The sequence below is a fragment of the Jaculus jaculus genome, chromosome X (genome assembly GCF_020740685.1).
Source record: "Jaculus jaculus isolate mJacJac1 chromosome X, mJacJac1.mat.Y.cur, whole genome shotgun sequence".
NCBI classification, from domain to species: Eukaryota; Metazoa; Chordata; class Mammalia; order Rodentia; family Dipodidae; genus Jaculus; species Jaculus jaculus.
This window is the reverse complement of record NC_059125.1, coordinates 67,231,079-67,246,221: the sequence shown is the minus strand read 5'-3', so window position 1 is coordinate 67,246,221 and position 15,143 is coordinate 67,231,079. Positions and strand designations below refer to the sequence as shown.

Here is a 15,143-nt window from a genome sequence, read left to right as displayed (position 1 = left end):
TTCTATGACCTCATTTAGTCCAGATGCCTCTTTGTTTATTTTTTCCCAGGATGACCTATCAATTGATGAGAGTGGGGTATTGAAGTCACCCACTACCACTGTGTTTGGTGTTATCTGTCACCTTCATTCTAATAGCATTTTTTTCATGAATTTGGGGGCCCCCATATTAGTCGCATATATGTTTAGGATTCTAATGTCCTCCTGTTGGAGGGTGCCTTTAATCAATATAAAGTGGCCTTCCTTATCTTTCTTAACTAATGTTGGAGTGAAGTCTACCTTGTGAGATATTAGGATAGCACCCCCTGCTTGTTTTCTAGGTCCATTTGCTTGAAACCTCATTTTCCAACCTTTCCCCCTAAGATAGTGTCCATCCTTTGTAGAAAGGTGGGTTTCTTGGGGGCAACAAATTGAAGGATCCTGCTTTTTAACCCAGTCTTCAAACCTATGTCTTTTGGTTGGGGCATTGAGGCCATTGATATTAAGAGATATTATTGAAAGGTGTGTATTTAGGTTTGCCTTTTTTTTGTAGTTCTTCCAGTTTTACCTTTGCTCTCTTGTGTTAATTAGTATTTGAGTATTGCTTGTTTTTTTCTAGGTTCCTTATATGTGTGCTTTTCTTTTTCTTCAGCATGGAGGATTCTTTCAATTTTTTTTCTGTAGAGCTGGTTTTGTCTTCAAGTAGTCCTTTAGCCTGCTTTTGTCATGGAATGTCCTTATTTGTCCGTCTATTTGAATGGATAGCTTCGCAGGATAAAGTAACCTTGATTGACAGTTGTTATCTTTCAGGAGTTGGAATACATCACTCCAAACCCTTCTGGCTTTTAAAGTTTGTGTTGAGTAATCTGCTGTAAATCTGATAGGCTTGCCTTTGTAGGTAACTTGATTTTTCTCTCTGACTGCTTTCAATATTTTTTCTTTGGTTTGTATGTTTGGTAGTTTGATTAAAATATGGCGAGGAGAGATTATTTTCAGGTTTTGTCTGGCTGGTGTTCTAAAGGCTTCCTGTATCTGCATTGGCACCTCTTTCGTAATTTGGGGGCTTAACTTTTCTTCTATGATTTTGTTGTAGACTCTAACTATGCCTTTGGAGTGAAATTCTTCTCCATCTACTATGCCCTGAATTCTTATGTTTGAACTTTTCATAGTGTCCCAAGTATCTTGAAATTCCCACTCATACTTTTCTATAACTTTGTCTTTCTCTTTGTTGGCCTACATTAGATCTGCCACCTGGTCTTCTAGCTTAGATATTCTGTCCTCTCCTTCATCGATTCCACTGGTGAGATTTTCTACAGAGTTTTTTATTTCATTGCCTGAGTTCTTTATTGCTAGTAATTCTAACTGGTTTTTCTTTATTATTTCTATTTCTTTATTTATGTCTAGTATTGACCTCTTTATTTCATTAAATTGACGTTCTGTGTTTTCTTCTTTTGAATTCTTTTTTGAGTTCTTTGAGCATATTTATAAGCATTCTTTTGAAATCTTCTCAGGCATTTCCTCTAACTCATTCTCACTAGAGGTCATTTCTGTTGCATTAGTAATTTTTGGTGGGTTTATATTGTCTTGATTTTTGGTGTTTCTTTTGTTATAATGTATATATTTTTGCATCTTGGATTATTTAATGGTTGGATTTTGGATATTATGAGATGTTTCAATCAATCTATTGTTATATATCTTCAGGGTAGGAGCTTTAGGCACTAGGTGTGGCTCTGAAGACTCTCAGAGTATGTACAAAAGTGACTCTAGGTTTTGGGTGTGCCTGCTATGAGAGTATTCAAGTAGGCTAAGAGGAACAAAATACAGGCAGATTCTAAAATTTAACTAAACAGTGTACACTGTCAAGGAAAGACAGCTCAGAGTATTTATCCAAGAGTAGGTATTATGACAACCAGATCCTCTGTCTGTCCCTTAGGCTGTGTGGTGCCTCACCCACTCCCTTAATCCTGACAACAAGGAGGTTATGATTTCTGGTCTGTAGAGGGTTTCAAGTCAGCTTGTGACCAGGTGAGACCCTTCCCTAATGTGTAACAGAAGAGTAAACAAAGCCATTATCATTCAAGAAGCAACAAATAACAAGCCCAAACTACAGCTTATTTAAGAATGGCAAATTTGACCATCCATTCGATTTAACATATAATTTATCCTGATATGGAAGGTGCAATTAGCACTTCTGGTTCAGGCATATATACCAGGTTTATTAGGCGGGTACTGACCTGGTGTAATCCCAGTTACCTTTTGACATGATTTTGGTCTCAGCTGCGCTCTTGATTGGGTCTCTCTTTGGTGCTCTGTGAGTTTAGTAGGCATGGCTGGGTCCCTGGACTGCTGGGCTGTTCCCGAGGGCTGGGCTCTGGCGGTCAGAAGGGGAGGGAGCCGATGCTGCTCACTTTGCCTGCTGTTCCACGTGTTCTTCTCCCACTCGTGATCTGCTCCTGTGTTGTTCACCGTGGTTTTCCACGTTTCTTGAATTTGCGGAGAGCTCCAGTGTGAGTGGAAAATCCCCTTGCCTGGCTTTTCCTGCTGCTCAAGCAGAGCGCCGCCCACACTAACTTTTTATAAGTTGGAATCTAGTCCATGATAATATATTACATTTATTAAGCATGTAACCTCAGTCTTCTCCAATCTATGACAGTTTCTTAGGTTTGCCTTGTTTTTCATAATTTTCACATTATTGTAGAACACTATCCAGGTGTTTTGCACAATGTCCTTCAGTTCAGTTAGTTTGTTGTCTGCCTTAAGGATTATGGGTTTTGGAGTAGAAACTAAAGTGCCACTGTCAACACACTATATTAAGAGGTACACGGTATAAAAACTTATTACAAGTTAACTTTGATCATTCAAGGTAGTGTTTGCCATGTTTCTTTAGTGGAAAGTTATTTTCCCTTTCTGTTCTCTATATTTCCAAAGTTTAATGCAGACCCAAGATAAACTTCCTTGAACGGAATAATGTGAATATATGTATATTTTTCTTATATATTGCATATAATGCATATGTATATACTACATAAGAGTTACATGTACCATTTGGAGTTCTTCTGTAAAGAAGATATATATCTTCTCTAATACACACACATACTCACTTTAGTTTTTAACCTGATATTGCCTTATCTGTTTTGTTGTTTAAATTGTTTCTACTCTGGCCATTAGTTCTTTCATGTTAGCTTCTGTTTCCTTTTGGCATGCCTCTTTCGTTTTACCTTTTTGGTACTTCTTTAGTTTCTAGTACTCTAAGATGTTCTAGATTTATTCCATATTCACCTTATATTTTCTGTGCCTTAACCCTAGAATCATAAATTACTTCTTCGAACCTTTGTTCTTATTGGCAAATATATTTTAAAACCAAGATCTGAAGTGATAATTGTTACTAAGTTGTCATCATTTCCATACTTTATCAGTGGACAGAGATAGGTAGTATACATTTGTGTATGTATGAATATATATATATTTAATTGTTTATCAATACAATTGTATAATCCTTAAATTAAGCATGAGGTCATACTTATATCTCCAACTCTCATTTGTTAGTTTAGGGTTCATTCTAATCTTATTTTCCTTTTTATCTATAAATTCCCTTTATAACAGAAATCTGGCTTCTACTAACCACTATCAATTTACTTATTTCTTTAATCTCAGTACATGAAAGCCAGTTTTATAATTGTTGACCTATTTCCCCATGACAAACAAACTGACTGACATGAATAGTGTTTATGTATATTTCCTTGTCCTTACCCTTATAGTTACTAGTCAAAATACAGTTTTCTCAAGTCTAGTCAGCTTTATAATCCCCTCAGTACAGTTATGTCACACATGTTTAATACAATTTGTTTCATTTGTCACAATCTTTATTTCATCTTTGGTTCCTTTGCCATCCTGCTTGATTTTTGAATTTGCATTCATTAAAGCTAACAAGTACATTTACAGGTACATATTTTTTGACAAATGCAGAGTGTCATATATTCATCACCACAGTACAGTACAGTTCTATCACTCTCAAAATTCCTCTGTGAATCCTTTTCATTATCAACCAGGATTCCCTTTACTAATATCCAGAAACTATTGATAGGTATTCCATCTGTGTATTTTTACCTTTTACAAAGTGTCATATTAATATAATAATATAATATATAGCCTAATGAGTATGGTATCTGTCTCTTAGCAAAGTTAATTGAAGACTCAGTTCATAGCTCTTTTCAAATAGTCCCTTTTATCATTAAATTGATGTCCAGTGTGTTGTTGAAAGAAAGGCATCTTGATTACTTTTAGCTTTTGGAGATTATGAATAAGGGATGAGTGTGGACTGTGATCAAATTATGTACATTTATGAAAACTTTCAGTAAATTTTTTAATTGGTTATTGTAGCCCAAACAAGGAAATAGAAAACCAGATTTTTGGGTCCTAGCTATACCTCATTACTGATATAAGAAGGTAGGCTTAAGTTGGCAAGTATCACAACAAATAAATGCATGTAACCTGAAGCTAAATTTTGACTTAGATAAGTTTTGACCTGAAAAGCAACTGTACTCACCTGTATACCACCAGTGCCACATTAGTTTTGACCTGGAATGGGGTGTATTATTCATGTCCAGTTTATGCCCATGACTGTCCACATTGAAAAGTATAAACATTGAACCTTTATGCCTAGGTTATATTACCAAATATATAGCATTTTTAGTATAGTCAAAAACCTTCAGGACATCAGCTGGCTTGGGAGGTCCAGTTCTGTTCCTTTATTTTACAGTTAGAGAAACTGGAGACCCAAACCAAAAACCACCTCTACTTAAGCTATGTAAGTCTCCCTTTATTACTGATCACATTGCATGAATTTTAACAGAACCCAGAATTGCTGTTGGTTTAGTAGAAAAGGAGCTTTATACTGTTCATGGTGCCAATCTTCTTCATCTAGTAAAGAAGACTTACAGGATATTTTATGGTTTGTTTGTTGCTTTTCCAGTTTGATTTTTTTCTATGCCTGCAAACAAGGCATGTGGTATCTTCAGCAATAGAGACTTGTCATCTAGTTTTGGTAGGCAACCAAGAGCAATGAAAGTAGCCTATATTGTGTCAGGGACCACTGTAGCCTCCCTAACAACTCATTAGAAAGTACCTCATCCCCTGTTACAGGGATTTTGAGTAATAACTTTAAAAAGTATTTTATTGTATTTATTGATTTAATAGAAAGTGAGAAAGGTAAAGAAGCAGAGAGAGAGAGAGAGGACACTCAGGACTTCTACCCTAGCCCCTGCAAAGGAACTCCAGACACATGCACCACCTTGTGCATCTGGCTTACATGGATCCTAAGGAATCAAACCTGGGTCCTTGCCTTAACCACTAAGCCATCTCTCCAGCCCATAATATTGTTTTTGTTTTGCCTTTTTTTTTTTTTTTTGAGGTAAGGTCTCGCTCTAGCTCAGGCTCACTATGTAGTCTCAGCCTGACCTCAAACTCACAACAATCCTCCTATCTCATTCTCTTAAATGCTGGGATTAAAGGCATGTGCCATCACACCTGGCACCTTTTTATGCTGTTATTAATTTTTTACTGACAACTTCCATACCTATAGACAATAAAACATCCTGGTAGCAGCTTTATTAACCCATTTCGGGTGCCTTTGTTAAGGCTGTTTTTAAATTGTTTGTTTGTTTGGGTTTTTCGAGATGGAGTCTTGATCTAGCCCAGGTTACAGGGAATTCACTATATAGTCTCAGGCTGGCCTCAGACTCACAGTGATCTTCCTACCTCAGCCTCCTGAGTACTGGGATTAAAGGCATGCACCACCATGCCCAGCTAAATTGTATTTTTAATTCATTCACAAAGTAGTATATTTCCATATGGCTTTTTTTTCATACATCCTTATTTTTAGTTAGTTATTTCCCCATTCTCTCCTTGTTTTAGGTTACCTATCTCTGTTTTGCCTCTAAATTCCACATATTTTCTCCTCCTATTCTCAGAATCATTTAATAAATTAAGTACTTTCTTTTTTAGTTTGTAAATAGAGGTTAGGATGAAAAATGTCTGGGAATGTTGTATGTTCATATGGGTAGGTGTATGTGGTTGTGAGGGGTCATAGACTAGATTCAGAATAGTAATAGTTCCTCAAAACTAGGCCTTTTTTGGAGACAGGGTGTCATGTAATCTACACTACCCTCAAACTTGCTATATAGTTTAGATTTACCTGAATTTCTGATCTTCCTGCCTCTACCTCCCAATTGTTGTGATTGTCATAACTCCTAGCTCTAAAACTAGAGCTTTTTGTTTGTATACTCCTTGAGAAAGAGTCTCCCTCTGTAGCCCAAGCTGTCTAAAGACTCAATATGTAGCCCATACTGGCCTTGAACTTGTAGGAAGCCTCCTGGCTCAGCCTTCCAAGTACAGAGATTAGAGGCATGAGCCACCATACCCAAATGGAGCTTTTGTTTTGTTTTGTTTTTAAAAAAACTTTTTAAAGAGGCAGACAGAGAGAGAGAGAGAGAGAGAGAGAGAGAGAGAGAGAGAGAGAGAGAGAGGAGAGAGTGAGTAAGCATGGGAATGCCAGAGCTTCCTGCCACTGCAAACAAACTCCAGACACATGCTCTACTTGTGCATTTGGCTTTACATAGGTACTGGGGAACTGAAATCAGACCATCAGGCTTTGAAAGCAGATGCTTGTAACCACTGAGCAATCTCTCCAGGCTGAAATGGAGCTTTTTAACACGACCTACCTTTTTTCTTGCAAGGCTAAGTTTTATTAACCAATGTGGCACACCATGTAGTAATTTTTACTTGAGAATCTCAGTGAATAATTGAGCTTCCTATTCTTCATTTCTAAGTATTTCCTCACACGTATGATTTTTAAAAACAATTCTCAGTCTTTATTCTCTTTTTCATACTTTTCAAGGTTTTTTCTAGCTCTGGAAAAGCCACACTCTATCTCCTGCCCACTGTTTAATCAACTCAATGTCATCTGCTTAGACATGTAAGTTTCTTTTTTAAATGATATGAATCTGTAAAACCCTTGCACACATTATAATAGAACTGGACTTGCTAATGCCAAACTTTCAGCAGAAAGACCCTCTAGAAAGCCATTGCCAAAGACAAGATTTATTGCTACATAGGCCTTTGTCTGCTCAACTCCCCTTCCCAGTATAAAATTTTGCCCATGACAAAAAAGAAAAAGATTAGCCCAGAGCTTTAAAATTCACACAACAGAATTTTAATGTTGAGGATAAAAGCAAGATTTCAGATGAATTCATTTATTAATCCTATCTATAAAATGCAAAACATATATTTTATAAATACCAAACTTCACAAAAGGGAATTTATTTAACATGCCTTGTCTATTATTGCTGCCTAGGTTCAATCTTTCTCAGACAGTCTCAGAACATATATCTTAGTTAGGGAAAGAAACAACACAATATTAAGTGACAAAATTAAACCATTGGAAATTTAGAGTAAGTCAAGGTTGTGCTTACCAGAGAAAGGTATAAACTTTCCCTTCCATTCTCACCCTAATAATGACACTGAACAAACCTAAGGAGGATCTTTCTTAAATCTATGTGTTCAATTTTTATTTTTTTAAGAAAAAGGCAGTGAGCATTGGTGGTTCAGTGGTAGAATTCTCACCTTCCACACAGGAGGCCCGGGTTTGTTTCCCGGCCAATACACTACTACCTCTTTGGGCTGGAGAGATGGCTTAGCGGTTAAACGCTTGCCTGTGAAGCCTAAGGACCCTGGTTCAAGGCTTGATTCCCCAGGACCCACGTTAGCCAGATGCACAAGGGGGCACATGCATCTGGAGTTCGTTTGCAGTAGCTGGATGCCCTGGCATGCCCATTCTCTCTCTCTCTGTCTCTCTCTCTCTCTCTCTCTCTCTCTCTCTCTCTCTCTCTCTCTCTCTGCCTCTTTCTCTCTCTGTCACTCTCAAATAAATAAATAAAAATGAAAAATAAAAATAAAAAAGAGAAAAAGGCAAAATGTCTGAGGAAAGCAAGCGTAGTAAAACTAATTATTTTTAAATGTGATTTCTTCCCTTACTCATGAATTCTTGTAGAAAATAAGTACAAACCTGGACACCATAAAACAGAAATGAAGTTTATAAAAGATAAACAGAAAAGTTTATTTGAGAAAACTTTTCATGTTTAGTTGTGCTTCGCCTTTTCTAGTTTTTTTATTTTAATTTTTTAATTTTATTTTTTGACTTTTTGAAGTAGGATCTCCCTCTAGCCTAGTCTGACCCAGAATTTACTATGTAATCTCAGGCTGGTCTCAAATTTAGCAATCTTCCTACCTCTGCCTCCCAAGTGCTGGGATTAAACATGTGTGCCACCACGCCCAGCTTTAATTTCTAATTTTTTATTTATTTTATTTGAGAGAGAGAGAGAGAGGCATATAGAGAATGGGTGCATCGAGTCTTTAGCCACAGCAAATGAACTCCAGATGCATGCACCACCTTGTGCATCTCACTTATGTGGGTCCTGGGGAGTCGAACCTGGGTCCTTTGGCTTTGCAGGTAAACACCATAATCGCTAAGCAGCTCCTCCAACCCTGGAATTCTATCAGAGCTGAAGGTTCAGGACCTCTTATACTGTGTTATCTCTTCCACAATCCCAACATAATATAGAAGATGCACACACACACAATTTACATAGGTTAAAGTCTTGTATCTCTTCATCCCTGGTCTCCATTTCTCTGAAGGTCCTCCTCAGTAGGGTCGTTGGTGTTCACTGTGGGATAATTGGGGCCTCTGTCAGTCTCTGGGGGAAGCTGTGCCTAGGGATAATTTTACCCAAGCTGTACCTCTTACAATCTTCATGCTCCCTCTTCTGCAACAGTCTATAGGGAGTACTTTTTAGTAAATATTATTTATTCATATATTTACAAGAAGAGATAGAGAAAAGAGAGACAGAGAGAATGGGTGTGCCAGGGCCTTCAGCCACTGTAAATTAACCCTAGTTGTATATGCCATTTTATGCGTCTGGCTTTACATGGGTACTGGGGAATTGAACCCAGGGTGTTAGAATTTTACCTAAACCACTGAACAATCTCTCCATCCCTACAAGGAATAATTTTAATGCAAAGAAAGAACATGAGATTTAGAAAAAAGAATTGGGTTCTAGCACCACCTCAAGTTATTTAACTTTTCTGAAACTGAGTTTCCTTATCTATAAAGTTGAGATGATACTTTAATAATGAAAATATGAAAGAGAACCCAATACAACCAACGGGTTTTTTGAATTGCTAGAAGTACTCAGAAGTTATTTTAACGAGACCACTATTTGTTATAGCAAAAAAGAGAGAAACTAAGATCTATGGAAAATGTTTATCAAGTAAAGCTTTAAATATAGCAGATTCATACTTCCAAAGTCTTCTCCCAGTTGAGTAATACAGCATAGACGTCATACCTAAGTAGTGGACTACAGAAACATGCAGAGTATTTCCTTTAGGAACGCTTTCTGAAAGGAAAGTTCAAACTTGAGTGATAGACTAGAATCACCTAAACTCCAGATCCCACAGAAAAGAATGCACAGTAAATCACATTTTGGTATAAACTGTCTAGACAAGTTTTATTGCATAAAGACTTGAAGCATTCAAAATGCCTTTTTCACTTAGTAGCATAGGGAACATCCTAAAACCTAATTTCCCAAGAGCCAGCTTAAAGAACCATCACAAAGACTGATGCATCTAAAAATATACAATATTTGAGCAAATCAGAGCTCTTCTGGAGCAACTCTTCCTTTTACAGATAAGTATGTTATCGTGTGTGTGTGTGTGTGTATGCACGCGTGTGCATGTGTAATAAAATAATACATTAAATGTGAGGAACTATTGTTATCACAAATGTATAATAAGAGCTGGAATTGGTCTAGGGTGTAATTGAGTACAGTAAGAATAGAAATTGCAAGGGGAGTTGCCTTGAAAATTGTGAAGCAGTAAAAAGTAATTCTACTGAGAATTTTATTTTTCTGTGCAATTAGAAATAATTTTGTCACTAGAACAATTCTGCTCCTTGCCAGTTTCATATTATAGTCTCTTATCAATAACTACAAGTCCCTTGGGGGTTGGTTTTTTTCTTGCACAGGCCACATTGTTCCTCCACCATGGGGCTTTGGCAAGGTTGTAACCACCTCCAAAAGAAAAAAAACATAAAACTGAGCCACTGGAGAAAGGCAGAAATGGGTGCTTCCTAGTAAACCCCAAAGTCTCAGTGACATACTATGGTTAATACTATTATAACAATGGTGACTAATACCAAATACAAAGAGTAAATCTGAATCTGAATTGAAGTCATATGAACGTGAATACTGCTGAAATACCACTTTTGATCTAAACAAGTGTTTCCAGCCCAGTTCTGATCTTTCCTCCAAAATTATTATACTCTAAGGGTAAAGAAAAAGATCATAAAAAGAGAAAATTCAAGCATTGTACACAGGGATAATTTCTTTTTGTGGAGAGGAAGAAGATAGTGAATATACTCATACCTAAAACACCTAGAAGCATTTATCAAAGGATAGTTTGTTCTATCTGAACCTAGGTAGTAATGGTAGATAACAGATTGCTAAACAGCTTAGGAAGATGTATCTTACATATGGTACACTGTTGCAGTCAGGGGGTTCTCATTGCTGGTAGAAATCACCCAACTAAGAGCAGCTTCTGGGGGGGGGGGGAAGAGGTTTATTTTGGCTTACAGGCTTGAGGGGAAGCTCCACGATGACAGGGGGAAATGATGGCATGAGCAGAGGGTGGATATCACCCCCTGGCCAACATAAGGTGGACTATAGCAACAGGAGAGTGTGCCAAACACTGGCAAGGGGAAGCTGGCTATAACACCCATAAGCCTGCCCCCAACAATACACTGCCTCCATGAGGCCTTAATTTCCAGCATTCAGACCACCTAAGTTTATAGGGGACACCTTAATCAAACCACCACAACCACTAACCAAAAGTCCTGATAGAACTTTGTTGAAGATGTGGGTGTTAGTGTCTTAGTAGCTGTCAGGCTCCTCCCCTGCTTTATGCCTGTGTAGATGCTATAGCCCCTACCCCAAGAGTGGAAGGGACCTCATATGCATTTACTCTGCATATAAGCTAAAATTGGCTCATTTTGATGGTATATTTTACTTTCATTTTGGGTCATGTCAGTGATTCTTCTCTAAGACCTTCTGTAATATCTGACCATGCCCTACCTGGGAATCTTTCTGAGCACCCTGCTCTAGGTGGCTATGGAAATTTTTCATATACAACATAGTATAGTGTCTTTAGTGTCCTGGCAGAAAAGAACATAATTAAGTTGAGGACCTGACATCGAGAGAGTTCATAATTTATTTTGCTATGTATAAATATTTGGCAGGTTGTACCTAGAGAATTAAAGGATTGAGTCATTCCTTGCCTCACTCTATTTTTCCTTAGGACAGCTTCTTTTACCTTTTATGCCAGTTAAAATACTAATACTAACACTTGGGGCTAGAGAAATAGCCTAGCAGTTAAGTCATTTGCCTGTGAAAGCTAAGGGCCCAGGTTCAGCTCCCCAGATCCTATATAAGCCAGACACACAAGGTAATGCATGAGCATAAGGTCGTGCATGTGCACAACATTGCACACACGTCTGGAGTTTGATTGTAGTGGCTAGAAGCCATGGTGTGCCAATTCTCTCTCTTCTTCTCTCTCACTCTCACTCATAATTTTAAAAAATGCTAATCCTTTATACTAAGTGAGGTAACCCAGGCCCAGAAAGCCATGCGCCACATGTTCTCCCTCATATGTGGATCCTAGCTACAGATGATTGGGCTTCTGTGTGAGAATGAAAAGACTTAGTAGCAGAGGCCAGTAAGTTGAAAAGAAGACATAACGGGAAGAGAAAGGAAGGGAGGAGGATACTTAATAGGTTGATATTGTATATATGTAATTACAATGATTGTAATGGGGAGGTAATATGATGGAGAATGGAATTTCAAATGGGAAAGTGTGGGGGTGGGGAGGAAGGGAATTACCATGGGATATATTTTGTAATCATGGAAAATGTTAATAAAAATATTTAAAAAAATGCTAATCCTTGGGGCTGGAAAGATGGCTCAGAGTTAAAAGCACTTCCTCTGCAAGCATGAGGGCCTTAGGAGGCCTGAGAAACCACTCAAGTTCTATTACCAGGACCCACATAAGCAGCTGGGCATGGTTACTCACAGCAAACTTGTAACCCCAGTCCCATAAAGGAGCATAAATCTGAGAATCATCAGAGCATCCTCGGGGATTGGTAAGACTCCGGGGTAGATTATTAAATAATAAGAGGGGTAGCCGGGCGTGGTGGCGCACGCCTTTAATCCCAGCACTCGGGAGGCAGAGGTAGGAGGATTGCCATGAGTTCAAGGCCACCCTGAGACTACAGAGTTAATTCCAGGTCAGCCTGGACCAGAGTGAGACCCTACCTCAAAAAACCAAAAAATAAAAAAAATAATAAGAGGGGTAGTGAAGAATGATGGAGCAGGACACCCAGCATTCCAGCACCTCTCTCTCTCGCTCGCTCGCACGCACGCACACACACACTTACATTTGAACCACTTTTTTATTTTTCTGTATTGGATCCTTGCATTGTTTTTGTCCATGTTCCAAAAGCCAAGCTTAAACACTTTTATACAGAAACATTAATTTTAACTTCCTCTGACCTCTTGAGGGACTGTTTGTGATTCTCTCTTGGTGTTTTGACACTTTTCCCATTTTTTAATTATTTATATACATAATTCATCACTAACAACTGGCATATAGCAGACAAATAATGAATAATGGAAATAAAAGAGAGCAGAAAACAAATAACTGCTCAAAGCTTAGACAACCTTGTCAATCATTTAATTACTCACAGATTTGGAATTTGAATTCAGATTTTCTCCTAATCTTGAATTACTATTTAAATTCTTTACCACACTGTCTTCCTTATGCTGACCAGATCATACTTACTCTTTCTTCTTAGGAAGAAGATCAGCTAAATACTACTAGGCAAGAAATGCTTTAAAGAAGAGGTGGACCTTGACAGGTTTGTATAAGTCTACTAGATAAAATGTATAGGGGAGCTAGGAAGGTAGGTAGGTGGTAGAGTGTTTGTTTAGTATGCACAAAGTCCTGGATTTCATCCCAACCATGACATTAACTAGGCATATACTTGCAATTCCAGCACTGAGGAGGTGGAGGGAGGAGGGTCAAAAGTCTGACTGAGGTTGTCCTCTGCTACATGGTGGGTTGGAGGGAGGCCTGGACTATATGTGACCCTGTTTTAGAACCAAAACCCCCAAAAAATGTGCTTTGAGGATGATCCAGACAGAAAGAGCAGTGAAAGCACATAAGGAAGGTAGGAGCAAAAGCATGTTGTGTGGAATACTGATGTTGAGCCTAATAACCAGGATATTAGAAATTTTTTGAGCAGATCTTAAAGACCACACATAAATTTTGGGATGTGCTGTACTAGGAAATAAGGAACTATGCAGAAGATTATAAGGAGGAATAGGCTATAGACAAGACTAGGCTTTCAGTCTAGCAACTCTTTTGGAGGCTGAATGTGGTGGTCAGAATTTACACCCCTGACTTTCCTGCCGTCTGGCTCAATCAACTCTGGCTACAAAGTATCCCTTACTAAAAATATTCTAATACTCTTTCCTTCCCTCCTTCCTTCCCATCCTCTCCCTCCTTCTCTCTCTCTCTCTCTCTCTCTCTCTCTCTCTCTCTCTCTCTCTCTCTCTCTCTCTCTGTGTGTGTGTGTGTGTCTTTCTTTCCCTTGCTGTTTCTCTCCCTCCTTCTCCTTTACTGTTTTCCTTTATTCCTCTCCCTGCCTTTCTCCCTCTCTATTTCTTTGGCTCTCTGGTTCTCTGCCTGGCAGGCATTCACTCTATATCTTTCCCTCTCCCCATCTCCATCTGTACCTCTTTCTTTCCCTCACTCTGGCATTTCCTCTTCTCCTATCCCCTCCTCTCCTCTCCTCTTCTCTTTGTTTCTCTTGTCTTCTCTCTTTCTCATGAAAGTTCTTGAGCCTAAAGAAGAAATTCCAATTTGGGCTGGGGAAATGTGTGACTGAATAAATCACTTTGCTGCACAAGTGTGAGGCCTGAGTGCATATCATCAGATTCACATAAAGTCAGATACAATAGCACATGTCTGTAATCCCGGAGCTTCTACAGTGAGATGAAATGCAGAGATAAGAGAATCTCTGAAAGCTTGTGGACCAATTAGGCTGGAATATATAGCAGTGAACTACCAGAAACCATGTCTCAAGCAAGGCAGAAGGCAATGACTGACACCCAAAGTTATCCTAGGCCTTCCACATGTACACTTTGGCTTGCATACACCTGCAGTCACATATGTACACACACATCATATACATATAATGATGTATGTCTATATATATATATATATATATATAATTTATGTACTTTCAGTACTCAGGAGGCTGAGGCAGAACTGTAAGTCTAAGACTAGTATGGATTACAAAGCAATATCACCACTTTAAAGAATTCTAACTTGCCAATTTCTGAACCTGAGCTCAAATGTGTCCCTCTTGCAAGTTTGAAAATTTTAAAACTCTTTACCATGATAATCAGGATTCCCTGTAGCCTGGAGAAGCTGCCTAATCCCATGGCCTCTCTCCGACTCTCCAAATCAGAGTAGTTTTCTTTAAAAAAAAAGCATGGGCTGAATATGATGGCTCATACCTTTAATCCCAGCACTCAGGAGGCAGAGATAGGAAGATTGCTGTGAGTTTGAGACAAGCCTGGTACTATAGAGTGAATTCCAGGTCAGTCTGGGCTAGAGTGAGACTTTGCCTCAAGTCCCCCTCCAAAAAAGCATGAATCCTAAACTACCCTCCCCTCATCTTTTCTAATCTAAATTTATCCTGAGAATGCTGTCATTCAGGTAACATTTGGCTCAGTACTCTTAGCTTCTTGTATGCTGCCCAAACCTTGACATGTCTGTGTCTCGCAAGGACTTAGTAAATTTTTAGTCAGGCCAGGCATGGTGGCACACACCTTTAGTACCAGCACTCAGGAGGCAGAGATAGGAAGATTACTGTGAGTTTGAGGCCAGCCTGGGACTACAGAGTTCACGTCAGCCTGGGGTACAGTGATACCCTACCTCAAAAATTTTTTTTTATTCTTCCTCATTTTTAAGAGTAGCAAGTATGGAAAAACTACTGG

General features: G+C 38.5%; 1 protein-coding gene across 7 annotated transcripts in view; it reads left to right on the top strand.

Annotated features, from left to right (window-relative positions):
- Nexmif (neurite extension and migration factor) overlaps positions 1 to 15,143 on the top strand; it is a 205,677-nt gene that overhangs the window by 141,832 nt on the left and 48,702 nt on the right. For 5 of the 7 annotated variants that reach the window (XM_045140115.1, XM_045140117.1, XM_045140118.1 and 2 more), the window contains exon 3: positions 12,932 to 12,994. The exons of the other annotated variants lie outside the window; for them this stretch is intronic. The gene's annotated coding sequence lies outside the window, so the exon portion shown is untranslated. The remainder of the gene's footprint in view (positions 1 to 12,931; positions 12,995 to 15,143) is intronic. 7 annotated transcript variants of the gene reach the window in all.